The sequence below is a fragment of the Scleropages formosus genome, chromosome 2 (assembly GCF_900964775.1).
Source record: "Scleropages formosus chromosome 2, fSclFor1.1, whole genome shotgun sequence".
Taxonomy (NCBI): domain Eukaryota; kingdom Metazoa; phylum Chordata; class Actinopteri; order Osteoglossiformes; family Osteoglossidae; genus Scleropages; species Scleropages formosus.
The window spans coordinates 23,161,566-23,176,061 of NC_041807.1; the positions used below are offsets into that span (position 1 = coordinate 23,161,566).

At 41.1% G+C, this 14,496-nt stretch overlaps 1 protein-coding gene across 1 annotated transcript in view; it reads right to left on the reverse strand.

Annotated features, from left to right (window-relative positions):
• Positions 1 to 13,348, reverse strand: part of LOC108939516 (contactin-4-like) — a 123,957-nt gene extending 110,609 nt beyond the window's left edge. The window contains exon 1 of the mRNA XM_018760910.2: positions 13,001 to 13,348. The gene's annotated coding sequence lies outside the window, so the exon portion shown is untranslated. The remainder of the gene's footprint in view (positions 1 to 13,000) is intronic.
• Between the last annotated feature and the right edge of the window lie 1,148 nt (positions 13,349 to 14,496).

Sequence of the window (14,496 nt, forward strand, 5' to 3'; positions counted from 1 at the left end):
AAATCTCTAAATTAAGAGGATATTAAAAATCAGAAGTGAAGAACCCTAACACAGACAGTATGTTGAATTATCATGCAACATGCAAACTCATAACTGTGCCTAGACACATTGTAAACACAGCCAACGTAGTGTACAGAGGCACAGACTCACTGATTCAGTTCCACAGCTGAAAACTGATGTATTTTATTTCAGTGTCAAAATCAGTGCCCAAACTCAAAAGACTCAATTGTGTCACCCGATAGTAATTTTCGTCGCGCTCCAGGTCACACACCAAGAGCAGCGACTGGAAGAAAAATCAATGTGAATTTGAGGCAAAGCTCCTTAGGTTTGGTTTTAAGACTCTTGTCTTATTATTTGCCCACCAAGACTAATTCACTAATAATAATATGGATATTCTTCCAAGACCAAAAAACCTTTTTCTTGAGCATGAGTACTGAGAAACCACAAAGGTAAAACAAAACAGCATTAATTCTTTACAAAAATGACAAAGACAATTTATCTTTGTTTAAATACAATGTTATCAGCATTCAATTTTTGACTTCACAGCTGTACTGAAATGTAGGTTCATCATAATTTGCAAATCCAATCCATTCCTGCCTTACCATCAACACTAAGATTACGTGGTTATGTCTCATGCCTTAAATGCTCATCTTTACTGTAGCAATAAATTACAACCTTTATCCCAATCTGCACATCCAATTCATTTTTAAATTAATGCCAAAACTGAGACTGTTAAAAATGCAAGACTATTTAAAAGTCTTATTCCAAATCAATTTTCAAATTAACTGCAGTGCTGAAATGTTAACCTCTACTGGGAGGATGAGTTGTATCCATTGATTCATTCTAATGTTTCACCACTGAATTATTTTAACATTTGTTTTTGGTTATATATATGAAGTCAACAGTTGATCATCACTTTTTTGGTAAAATTTCAACATTAATGACATAAAGCTGAATTGTTAATTCATTAATTAATTGATTGCCAGTGTTACATTTGAGGGGGGTGCGGTGGCGCAGTGGCGCAGTGGGTTGGACCACAGTCCTGCTCTCCGGTGGGTCTGGGGTTCGAGTCCCGCTTGGGGTGCCTTGCGATGGACTGGCGTTCTGTCCTGGGTGTGTCCCTTCCCCCCTCTGGCCTTGTGCCCTGTGTTACCGGGTAGGCTCCAGTTCCCTGCGACCCTGTTTGGGAATGTGTGTGTGTGTGTGTGTTACATTCATCATTGTCACCCCTAGACAGTTAAACTACAAATCTCATGTTGGGCACTGAATCTATTATTGGGCATTATTAAACATTTTTTCTGATATTGTGTGTTTCTCCTGTACTCAGCTGTTTTCAAAGAAAATTCTTTAATCTGAAGAGAAAGCACATGCTTGTGCTTAGTGGCAACTGTCTGACAATACAGCTTTGAAAAATTAATTTCAAATTTCAGATTGCCCAGTTTCAATATACTCCATCAACGAGTGTACATTGTAAAGTATATGTGACTCCTTCTCCTTCTTTGTATTCTTTTTTTGACAAACCATTTACTCTCTTGCAATGCAGTTACACAATGAGTGATTTGTATGTGCTATCGAATAGACATGAAAGTTTAAAACACACTTATTTCGTGCATCAGCCTTCTAACTGGTGGGGTCCATCTACAAGAGTAAAAATATATATGATTTCTTTAATGTCACTGCCACTGGACTGAAAGTGTCTAATGAACATCTACTGTACAGAATATGATGCAGAACTTCAGGATAAACTTTTCAGAAGGCTGAAGTTAATAGTATTGATTTAAAACTCATAAAGACATCTACCAGAACACTGCTATTATAAGCATTATGAGTTAATGGGTGCTCTTCAGAAAGTGCTTTCTATAACATCTAGCCATGTTTTGGAGACAGGACCTGGTAACTACTCACAGAGAAGAATTAATCAGAAGGAAGTATAAATAATTTAGAGAGGGCAAGAGTGATCAGAGGGATCAGAGGTTACTCTTGAGAGAGCCTGCCTTTAAAACCACAACATTCCAAGGCCAGTTCTTGGGCCTGGGCAGAACTAAGACTAAAAGCTTCAAATTCGTGTGTGATCCAGGATGGCAAGCTGGAAAATGAAAGGAGGAGCAGAGATGATGGAATGCAGGAAGCGGGGGGTAAGAGGGCTCTACTAGTGGGCACTGTATCTAACCTTGGTGTCTCTGAGACATTTAATCCCATGTCCTTTAGATTCCACCTCATGTAATTTCTCCATAATAGCAACTTCCTATCATCTCTCTATACACTAAGGAAATAGATTACCTATACAGACACAAGTGTGGGTTGGAAAAGAGCAACTCTAGTGGTCAGAGCAGAGGTTTCCCTTGGGAGGTAGAGGAGACGTGGTAAATTGTAACATACCCAAATGCGTACAAGCAACAGCTGTGCGGAGAATTGAAATGGGGAAAAAAAAAACGCAATTCTCCGAATCTTCTTGTTTTCTCCAGTCGAACACGACCTTCAAGGCAGTTGCTTATGAGATGTTAATGGTCTTTGTGCACCAATGATTACACCCTGTTCAAAGTCAATGAGATCTCCTCTTACTGTGCTGTATCAAATACAACCCCTTTATACACACATAACAAGGCGATCACTTAGATGAAGCCTGCATATGCACAGGACACATCATTATGCCCCTTGTATCTAACATTTTCATATTTGAATCATTTGGAAGGCATAAATAAATGAGGAAAAAAAAAAATATTGGAAGTAAGAGAGCAGAGGTGAGCAGAAAAACAAAAAACATTTCATCAGTAAGAGGAACAAGGCAGCCATGGTGAGCATATCAAATAAAAAGAATAGGAAAATGTGGCAGGCTATGTTCCTATGATCTGCCAGGCAGCACGGAGCCTGGTACTCCCCGCCACAGCGCCACTGCGGGTTCTTACGCTCCCTTTCGTTAGAGAGACGGGATCCAGCTGAGACTAATTGGGGAGAGGCTCCCAGGCGGTAGGCTGCGGGAGGGGCAGGAGACCAGCTGAGCCTGCATGCCTTCCATCCTGTCACAGCACCTTGTACCATTGTCTTACACTGTCTTTTTCGACCTCTGATGAAATGACGAGCACAGAGGGACTAAGCAATCTTCGGCCGATATATCTTGTTAATGCAGACGTTTATATTGGTGCTGAACCAGTTGATCAAAGAGCAATAAACCCACACAAATAGGATGGTTCTCGCAGAATTGCTGCTTTCAACATGGAGAAACCAGCATATGAAATCAGCAGTCGTGAGCTGAAAGAACTCATTTCATCTTCTTCACCCCACTATCGCAACTGGTTTGACAGGTCATAGTTAAATTAATAATCTGACATTTTTGTGCCTAACTGAACCCAAACCTCTCCAAATATGACAGGTACTAAACCTACTGGATATGCACTTTCTAAGTTCTGAATAGTGGGGAGCAGCCTAAGAGCAGCAAGACTTTAAATTCACTGGATGGCATACAGTATGCTCTACTGCGATTAGTTTCTCGTAATAGTACTGCACCCATCTCACTGCTTGTTTACTAAGTGTCTACATGTTAGAGGAATAATCCTTAGGGCAAAGCAACACAATGATGTTCAAATACATGAAACATGCACAAAAATCTGTTTTATGCTCCAGCCAGTTACAATATAGCAGTGGATATCAGTCCTTGAAAGGTTATAACAAGACTGCATCAGCAGCACCGGTATGGGACCCTTGTTAAAATTTCTGTTGCAGGGCACGCTGTTCACCTCTCAGCTGCATCAAACGCATTATGACCAAAAGAAGGAGAACATTAAGATGAAACTATATAGGCTTTATCCACATGTACTCTTATACATTCGCACAATATTCAGAATCTATAATCCTGGGCAACCTGGTGGTGCAGCAGGTTTCTCACAATTCTGGTCCCCACAATTGTTACATCAATTGCATTTACATTTATTCATTTAGCAGACACTTTTCTCCAAAGCGACGTACATCTCCAAGAAAATACAATTTGTGCATTACATTAGGAGAAAGAGACATAGCTGCAGACATATGATTCTTAAGTAAACCTAGTTTGTTTCCTTCCACTTTATGCACTGATGTTCATCGCTCGAGCAGGTGCGCAAAACTCAGAATAGACAACTCTTGATCACCTTCAGACAACATTTTTTGCTTTTTTAAAAGGCACACAAACATTTGCATGCAATACAGGAGTAGCGGCTGTGTAAAGGCATCACTCATGACTGTAAGGTGTTTAGTGTAGTGTATCTCACACTATAGGCCACCTTTGACAAAGGTCTAAGCTAAATACGAGTTTATAATCATTTTATGTGGCTTTTGAGAATAAATAAATGTAATGTAATGCCTGCTAATAATTTCACCTTCTGTATGGATGACCTGTCGTTGGCTATGCAGAGGAAAATCAAAGTACCCTATGGTCAAGGGCTATAGCTAGTTAGACAAAGCACTTTATGACTCAGAGCGCAGGGAAAAAAGGAAACCAACACAGCAGGCACTTAGGGCACAGTACCAAGACACAATGTGCAGGAGTTGATGGAACCAGGACCAAAGGAATGGCTCCAAAGGGCAGTGCTGGTTCTGCGTGTGACAGCAGCGCTGACAAGCACATGTGGGAACACCAGAACGTCCAGCACCGAAAAGATTTAGAATTTGTTTCAGATTTTGCTCTCTAAGTACATCAGAGAGGATAGCTGGGATTTCCTCTGTTTCATTGATGATCAATGTGAGGCATAGGATGAAAAAAACTGTCCTAGTTTCTAGTGCTCTGCTCTGTACATACTATAACCTTCATGCATGAAACATTCTTCCTTTTTAAATCCTATTACAAAGTCAGGCTGAAATGTCTTAGTTGGACTCATTGCACATTACAAACACCATAATGAGTGGCAGGCCAGATACAGAGACGGTTCACAGTTTTTAAAAATAAGATGTGCAGAACACAAATCCCTTTCTGTGCTGCCGTAATAAGCTGGTGTTTATGCGCAGCCTGTGAGAGAATAATTATGAAGCCTGTTCTAGATCAATTAAACAGAACAATGGTGCTGACATTTTGCAGAAAGCCCCAGAGATCAGAGCTGAACTAGCTTCTCTATCCAGGAGTATGAGTTTGGGAAACAAGAGAAACAAACTGGCATTTTTTTGCAAGTTTCTGTGAAACATACATATACATGTTTAATTCATCAGGGAAGAAGTTTTTTTTTTTTTTTTTTTGCTCTGATGGAGTATATTATATGAACATTATTTGAACTAAAAACAAGTTTGGTGCGAAGCGAATAGCGCTATTCTCTCACAGGGCCTTGAGGGTGAAAGGGGATGTGGATTTGATTCCCGCTCAGTTTGTGTGGCGTGTTCATGTTCTCCTTGTGCTCACGTGGGTTTCCTCCAAGTGGCCCACCCGTCATCCTAAAGCATGGATGTGTGTTGCAATGTTGTAGTGTGTAGACTGTTGACTGCAGACAGGTATATCTAGCATTGTATTGCATTTAGCATGTCACCTTGGATGAAAAGGTTTCAGCTAACCACTACATAGCATTCATTGTAATCTCCTTTGGAGGAAAGCATCTGCTACATGAACAACTGTAATGTAAAAATACAGAAAATTCTGTATTTTAGAATGTACACTGTGACATAAGAAATGGTTTGTTATTTGTTTTTGACAATCACGGCCCTTTTACAGGAACACTTTGCACTAGAACGGGTATATAGAAGATACCGGGTACGTAAAATATTTTTTTATTGTTATGAACTGATTTTAAATGCTAATACTAACCATAATACAAAATCGTAATGCAACGAAAAATGTAACAGCTATGTCTCATTTATAAACCAGTACAAAAAGAAACCTCTCTGGCCTCTAAGTTATGCTGGCAGTGCCTCATCTGAGGCTGCAATCCTCTGGTCAGAAGTCCATTTCCAAGAAGCCCTTAATTACTACTCTTGGGTGTCTAAGAACGGAAAGGGTACTCTGTATGTGGTTCAAATCAGACACTTAATTACAGCACAATTAAACATGCATGCTGTAAATTGGGTTGTATAATGAACCAGCAATATTAAAATGACTTTCATTTCAAATGCATGGCGAAACCATTCTTAAATACATTAAACAAATGTCCATCAAAAGCTACTCTCACATATACACACACGCAAACAATTTTTAAGTACTGCAGTGTATTTGTGTTTTAATGGAAAGAATTATTTAGTGGCTGGCAAACTGAATTTACAAGCTTACGTTCCTTTCGCTTCCCAGAAAGCATCTGCAAATGCACTTCCATTTGTTTTACAAGCAGTAAGGGGGAGTTTATTATGAATATACTGTAAATTAAAAGGGAATGCAAGCAGCTATTACAAATCATATTACTACACCCTTACATATTACACCTTTCTCCTCTCCTGAGAGGCATAAGCAGCCAACCTGACTAAGTTCAATACAAACGGACCAAGTGGATACATATCAAAATCACACTCATAGTGAATCAAATATGGGTTATGCCATGATAGGAAATAAAAGGGAAAATAATAAAAATAAAAACCTTTTCAAGATTTGTTTTCATTTGCTGCCTCACTAATTTAAAAAAGACAACAATAGAAAGCTTTTGTTTGCCAAGTCAGTTTTTGCAAATTAATAATAAGCTGCATGATTAGTCACAATAAAATCAAAACAAAATTGCATGTTTTTACTATAAAAAAATGTGTATAAACAGTGATTGTTATATTGCTATTATCACATTGCAAAGAATTTCTTTTGTAATTTATACAGACTGCTATTTCTTCACAAGAAGACTTTTTGGTTACTTATGCGGACTGAAAATGTATAAAATGAAAAAAATCATACAGACTGCGTTCACTCCGGCATAAGCAGCCTCTACTTTCAACGTTGGAGAGACTGTACTTCCACATAAAGCATAGCTTTTATGTGCTTTAGCAGATGCAGTATTTTAGCAGATGGAAGGAAGGCCAGAGCCTGTCTTGACGGGGTCTCGGCACTGTGGAGAATTCAGGGTGGTACTTTTGAAAGTACTTTTAAAGTTGAGTCCCATTCCTGGTGAGACCACCACTATAGCGAGCTAAGAAAAATAAAAATAAATATATTCCCAAATTGGCATACTTGCTGCAGTGTTTTTTGATGAAGCTTCCCAACTCATGGTCCTTTTCTGGGGAAATTACATTCATAACATCTCTTTACACCAAGTGATTTTCATACCATTTTAGTAACCTGCTTGATGAAAAAAAGCATCTAGCAGCATAAACAGGTGAGGTGTTGAAATCATAACATTTAAGATGCTTCAAGCAAAAGCTCCTTCGAAGCAACACTGTAACAATGGTGACAAGTACGAGATCACGAAGCCCACAAATGATTGTACAGCCCTGATGCCCCAGTGCACACTCATTTATATTTATTGAACAGTTCCACATGCTCAGAATTTTCTATAATCCAGTGCTTCTCTGCACCTCCTCCAATTAAAACCAGCTCCCAGAGGCTGGGTTCAATCTACACTACCTGCATGACAAAACAGCAGGGCATATGCATGGATGACATTTCTGCTCCAGTGACTCTGCCCATGTCCCCCTCTAAATAATGTCTCTTCTAGTGATTGCAAAAGGTCCACTAAACTCTTACTTTCCTACATCAGCTCAGCTGTGGCCACAGCAATAACTCTTTTTTACCCATGGAAAACCATAGGATGGCAAGAAAAAAATACATTACATGAAAACATAAGCCTATGTGTTATGTTTTACGAAGCTTACTGTTTCTCCTCCTGAAAGAGTGCCCACAAAGGTCATTGATCATGCATACACCCCCCACCCCATAACACCATCAGTGCTATCGTCCCAGAGAACTGCATGACCAGCGACTGAAGACCAAAGGAATTGAGCTGGCCAAAAATATAGAGCTCTTTCAAAAAATAATGGCTCCTGAACCCATTAATACTTTGGCTTTTTCAGTTATTTTCACTTATGTGAAAAATTAATAGAAAAAACATAAATATGCAATTCAGTGGTACTGCTGTCTATATTATAGTTGCTGTGATTCATGAGTGTTGGTTGTTAACTATAAATTAACATGACTTGTGTCTTATCCATATATACAGTGAGGTACCTGCTTACATATATGACAGTCATGACAGTAAAAGTGCTTTTTATTCTCCACTTTAAATCTTTATTAGAAACTTAGAACTTATCTAAACTGCACAAGCTAAAATTTAAAGTGGCAGTTTACATGACACATAAAACAACACAGCATCTGAAAGTAGATGTTGATGTAGATATTGACTAAAACGGTGGGTTTAGAACTGATAAACTACTTGTACATTACTCCTGTACAGTAATGCAACGTAAATGTTTATACTGTATGTATCTCAAAAAAAAAAATTATTACTAGGAAGTTGATTTGGAATAGTAGCTATTTGGATAACGTTTTATACAGCTACCCGTGTGATGTACGTTGGTTGATATGGTGGAAAGAAACAAACTAACTGTACTTTAGAATCACACGTCTACATCTATGTCTCTCTTTCTCCTAATGTAATGCACATATTGTATTTTCTCTGAGATGTACATCGCTTTGGAGAAAAGTGTCTGCTAAATGAATAAAAGTAAATGTAAAATGTATCAGATAATTTTAGTAATTTTTTGCATTTTTACCAGATCTTTCCTTTCAAAGGGGCTTCAGTCGCTTTTAGTTTTAGACATTGACCTCAAACAGATGCACATCTGCATCTGCGACTGATTTATGTGCTCAGGGTCAGACTGCAGTGTCAATATCTGTACTTACCATATAATTTGTGCTTGTAGCGTGAGGTTTAGCCTCATTTCTCTATCCTTTTATCATTATTCCCCTTTACTGGCTGGTCCTTCACATTAAAAGATCACCACTTTCTTTAATCCTCTCCTGTACTTACCTTATCCCATGATATCATCAGACCGCAGATAGAATCACAGAGGGTGGACAATGGCCATTTCTAGTGTAACTCAGCATTCCCCTGTTCTCTCAGTGTTTCAATTTTTTAAGAAAACTATATTAATAGAACAGTACTTTCTTGTCCTGGCTGTGAAGGAAGCTATAGGATAGAATTCACACTAAATCCATGAGTGGCTTCTCTCTGGTTCTGAATCATGCATAAGACAAGCTACAGCCCTGCCCAGCCTGGAACAGATTAAAAAAAATGGAGTAGCAGACTGCATATTTTACAGTATCTGTCTCCCAGCTGACTTCACAAGATGTAGAGATAGCCTCCCCATCAAGGCTCCCACCTAGGAAGCTAGCTCGCTGTTTTGGATCCCACAGGCAGCTTAAAATCCCTTTTGACAAAAAGTGTTGTTCTATGAAAATAACATCACAAGTCTTGTCATCCCCCTGCACCCCACCATCTTCGCATGAGCATGGAATAAAACATAATGACAAGACACTTGTACAAAACGAGTTGCGAGGTCATATCCCGGAGAGTGTGAGCTGCGTACTCTGCTTTTGCCTTAAGGCCGTTGAGTTTCACAGACACCCCCAACAAAGTGAAATCCTGGGCCAAAACTAAAGCGGAGAAGATAACAGTTGTTTAAGAAAGAGAACTTAACAAGAAGGAAAAAAAAGAAAAACCACGAACATTCTCAGGCCTAATGACTTTCTCTCTACGTAGCATGCAGTGATTCTGGAAACAGCACGAAAAGAAGTATGGCTGCTGACAAATGCTACTGTTATACCACTAATCTTTAAACTAGTTGAATAGGCCCATATGTGTTCACACGTGCTGTTTTAGCATGACACTTGCTCCATAGGTTGCCATCATCAAATCTGAAATCTGAGGACTTATTGGAGGCTCCCGCATAGATTTCAACAATAACACTGATAGCACTGTGATCCCAGCACACATCCAGCAGGCAGAACATAATGCATGTCAGCCCGAACTGAATCTCACACCCTACCAAGGCTTCTAAAAATAAGCTTCTTGGCTCCTTAGTAGTGGGGGGCATCTTGATATGGCACAGACAGCTTTTTCCTTCTACTCAGTAGGAGACTGTCCAGGCCTTGTCCCTGGAACCATGCTTTTTGAAAAATTGCACTGCATTCTTATAAAAGCAGCAGTGCTGCAGAAACGAACACGCTGTTTCGCTTTTGAACGGAAACGCCGACTGTGTGGATTACTCTTCATCGTTCGCAGTTCTTCACGTCGTGTTCTTCGCAGCCTGCGTGTATAGTAGGCAAGGGGCGGACCATCTGTGGGAGCGGGATCTCGACATCTTACTGCACTAGTCTCATCCCACCTTCTCCATGTGAGACTGTGTTCTCAAGAACTCCCAGGCTGTGAGAACCCTACAGGCACGGAGGCATCAGGTTCAAAGAAGCTGTATGAAAAGAGACCCACCCCTGCCTATCTGTGACTGGCTGTCCTGGTAATTTGGGCTGCCGCAGCAGTCTGCATCTTTAAAGTGCTGGTTTGCTGAAGCTAAATAAAACACCACTAAACATACTTGAAAACAAGAGCTTCCCTCCATGACTCTGCCTTTGCCCAGAGATCAGAACAAATCTGATTAAAGAGCCACAAAATCCACAGGAGAAAACTGAACCGAATCCCTGGCCCCTAGCACAGTTGGCAGAATCTGTCCAGCCATTACTAACCCCAGCGGAGCCCTCACAGTAGCTAGTAGACTTAGTCAACATGTGGCAGGCAGACCGGGCACAAATCTTAAGGGGTGGCCCCTTTACTGTTTGTCTGCTTGACACAAACCCAGGTCCTCTCCGAAAGCACTGGACCGGACGATGAGCTGAACCTGGAGCAGAGTTTTTCTGACAGGCTCTGAGGGGAGGGCACTGAGAGGACAGGTCCAGGAGCTCGTCTCTAGAGACAGTGGCCTAACACTGCTGAGAAGGACCGGCAGTCTTGAAGCTGAATCGGCAGGACACCTTGCTAAAACATTCTGGGAAATATCTTGACCGGAACTAGAAAATTGTCCAAGAAAGTCCGTGAAAACATGTAGAATACACAAAATTACAGTACCTACGTAAAAGGTAAAGGTATACAAGGAAAATGCAAAAAAGTGTTATTTGTACTTTTGTATGATTAAGTACTACGTGTTTGCATATGAAGGCTATGTGTCACAATTCTTTTTTTGAAGTTTTGAGGGAATAATTTACCTGTATGTTAGACTGTTTTCACTGTTCCGAAACACAGAAAAACAATGCTAAGACCTAATAGTTACAGCACAATTTAGCAAACAAATTTAGAAACTGAAATGTACTTCTTCGATTAAAGGATCGCAGCTTAACAAGAACATCAAGATCAGTATTTGCTTTTTTCAAGTGGTGTGAAAAAGTAAACCTCACGAGTTAGAACAGCTTTCATTTGTAATTTTGTGACTGATAAATTTCATTAGTCCGTCTAGCAACATGGAGTGGAGTTTCAATCATGTCTTTTAACATGCAGACAAACCTGGACTAGGCAATGGTATAAGATTATTTTAGACAATTTTATTTCTACTATAGTGACACATTTGATAGCCTGTGTAAGTAGGCTAACTGGGAACAAGATACATTGAACTCTGACAGTGATTTGAATTAATAGAGAGCATTTGGGTTCAGTGTCATCACACAGCCTCCACAGCCTGATCTGATTACAATAAGAGAAAAGCACAGATTTTGGGGCGGGGATGATGGTCCCCAGTCCTTCACACACCCTGCTGGTCCCAACTGGACATCTTCCTGAGATCTAAATCACTGATACACATAGTACTCCCCATATTTACATATACATTTATTTACTTAGCAGACACTTTTCTTCAAAGCGACTTCCAATGAACTCTATGTAGTGTTATGAGCCCACACACCTTATTCACCGCGGTGACTTACACTGCTAGATACACTACTTACAATGGGTCACTCATCCATACTTCAGTGGAACACTCTCTCTCTGTCACTCACATGCATATTATTATCACCCATATTATCATTATTATCATTTCATTATTACACCCATATTATCATTATTGTTCATATCTGACATCTTTCTCCAAGGAGACTTGTGCTGATATATGAACTTAATAGTGTTTTAGCCATTTATACAGTTGAGTATTCCTGCTGTGTCAATTCAGTGTATCTTGATCAAGAGTTCAAGAAGGACATTTGCCCCTGGGACCTAACGATTACAAGGTAACAGTTCTAAATACCACACCACCTGCTGTATTGCGAATATTAGTGGAACAAACGATTACAAACTGAGCAAAGTGAGCACTGTTTTCTTGATTTTTTGAAAAGGGTTGTCTTTTCTAAAAGGACGCTTATTGAGGAATGTAGAGAACGGTTTCGGCTGCAGAATGCGGTGAACTACGGCTTCGGCCCAGAAGAGCAAAAAACACCGAAGACATTTAAATTGGAACAAAAAGTTGGTCCCGTTAAGAGCACGGCGGACCGCGAGAGGACGTTCATTCAACGGCATTCGACCGCGGTACTTTTTCTGCTGTCAAATTAGACGGAACGAGTCGCGTCAACTGGGACTCCGTCACGTGTAGCGCGTTTTCATTTCAGTAACGGCACGGAATCGGTCTGTGGGAATTTGGGGACCTCATGCCGGTCCGACACACACTGCGAGCTCCGAGCTGCTGCACTCAGAACACCGGGACACCGGGACACCGCGGGGTATCCAACTACTTCTTCTTGTTTCGCCGACGCAGATATGTAAGAAAGCCGCGAACTCGCGCACGTCTGACGCGCCTGTTCCGGAGACACTCACGTGCCAAAGAGACGCGCGCGCACGGCGCACTGGCGGTGTGTTAGTCAGTGTTACACAACGCGCTCGTTGTGTTCGTGCTGTGTTTTGTCAGCATGCGCTGGAAATAACAATTCTTTCAAACAACGGCATTGGAAAAAAATCGTGAAGAAAAAAAACTTAGTTAAAAAAACATGGTTAAGTTCAGAGAGCAGCAAGTACGTTATTAAGAAGAGCAGCCACAAATGATATCCCCGATCATAATAATGTTCACAATAATAGCGCTTAAGTTCCAGGACAACCACTGCACTTACCGGTATGTTTAATTTACCGCCGTCTCTTTCACTGCACAGCGGTTACGGACAGTCCTCACGCCGGCGGCGGTATCCTTTCCTCAATACTCCGTTTGACAGCGCCGTTCCCACTCCAGTTTGGGACGTAGCGACCGGCGTAACACAAGCTGCGATCCACACTGCTGGAGGAGGAGGTCCGGAAGCGGTGATCGGAAAACCCACTGTCACTCAGTGCCGACACTAACACTGACAACAGCGGCGACAGTGACACTACACACAGTGTCACAGGTTCCTACAATCCAGGGAACCAGAGAGGTGCACCTCTTACCGCTCACACAGAGCTAGAGTCCCTCCGAAACGGACCACGCTCGCGGAACATCTTTATTATAGTGAAACGTGGAGCCAACCTCTTTTTTTTTTTTTTTTTTTTTTTCCCCCCTCCTCGGTACGGCCACGCGCGCTCCGTGTGCACCGAGAGCCGCAAGATGCGAACGCGGAGCGCCCGGCGCTGTGCCGTGTAGCGCTCGGCAGCCCCTGGATGTTGGAGTGTTTTACCGCGCTCCAAACAGGATGTACTACAGTAAGCTACTGACTGATGCTGAGGAGCGCTGGAGACATTAGTGAGGAACCCCCTCCCCCTACCCCTACCCCACCCCAGCAGCCACGCATCCCACACACTTATTGTGTGATTCACGGGAACACCGCGGCACGGAGCGGCGGAACGGATTGTCACTGTTCACACTCGGAGCTCGAACACGTCTCCGTTATTGAGCGCATCCATCTGTCCTGTGTGCCGCCCGTCACTAGACTAGCGCGCTTTTCAGCGGCACTTCGGCGCCGGGCGCGCAGGAGCCAACAGCGTCAGGCCGAGGCTCCGCTATTCCTGGAAGATGACATGCAGCATCATATCTTTCACTCTGCTGCCGGTATATCCGTGTATTCTTAAGCCCTACCATACTTTTGCGCCTTTGTCTTTGCAAATACCGTGTGCTCATGAGTCGTCATGTTGCCCGCTTCTTAGTTTGAAATCTTACATTTATAATTCTTCAGAAAAACCTTTTTTTTGAAATCTCCAATATGTACATAAAGTAAATTAGTGAATGCCAATATAATGTTAAATAACATTTATGCGCTACTAAGCACACTACAACAACCACAACAACAGCAACAACAATAATAATAATAATATCAATAATAATAATAATAATAATAATAATAATAATAATAATGATATCAATAATAATAATCGTACAGGATAATACTACTGTCACCACTGTGAGCTTGCAGCGATTAAGAATTGCTCCAGCCATGGTGCAGATGCTAATTTACCTGTCTGAAGTAGGCAGAGGTTGTGTCAGATTGTGTACACTTTTGTTATTCATGTCCTGTGTTTTCAGGCAGTACAGGGCTCTTTGAAATAAACCTGCTTCATAGAATATACTAAGAGGATTTAACACTGGCTGCAAGGGGCAAATATTTCCATTGGTTTCAAGTACCTTGCTATATTTTTAGTATTA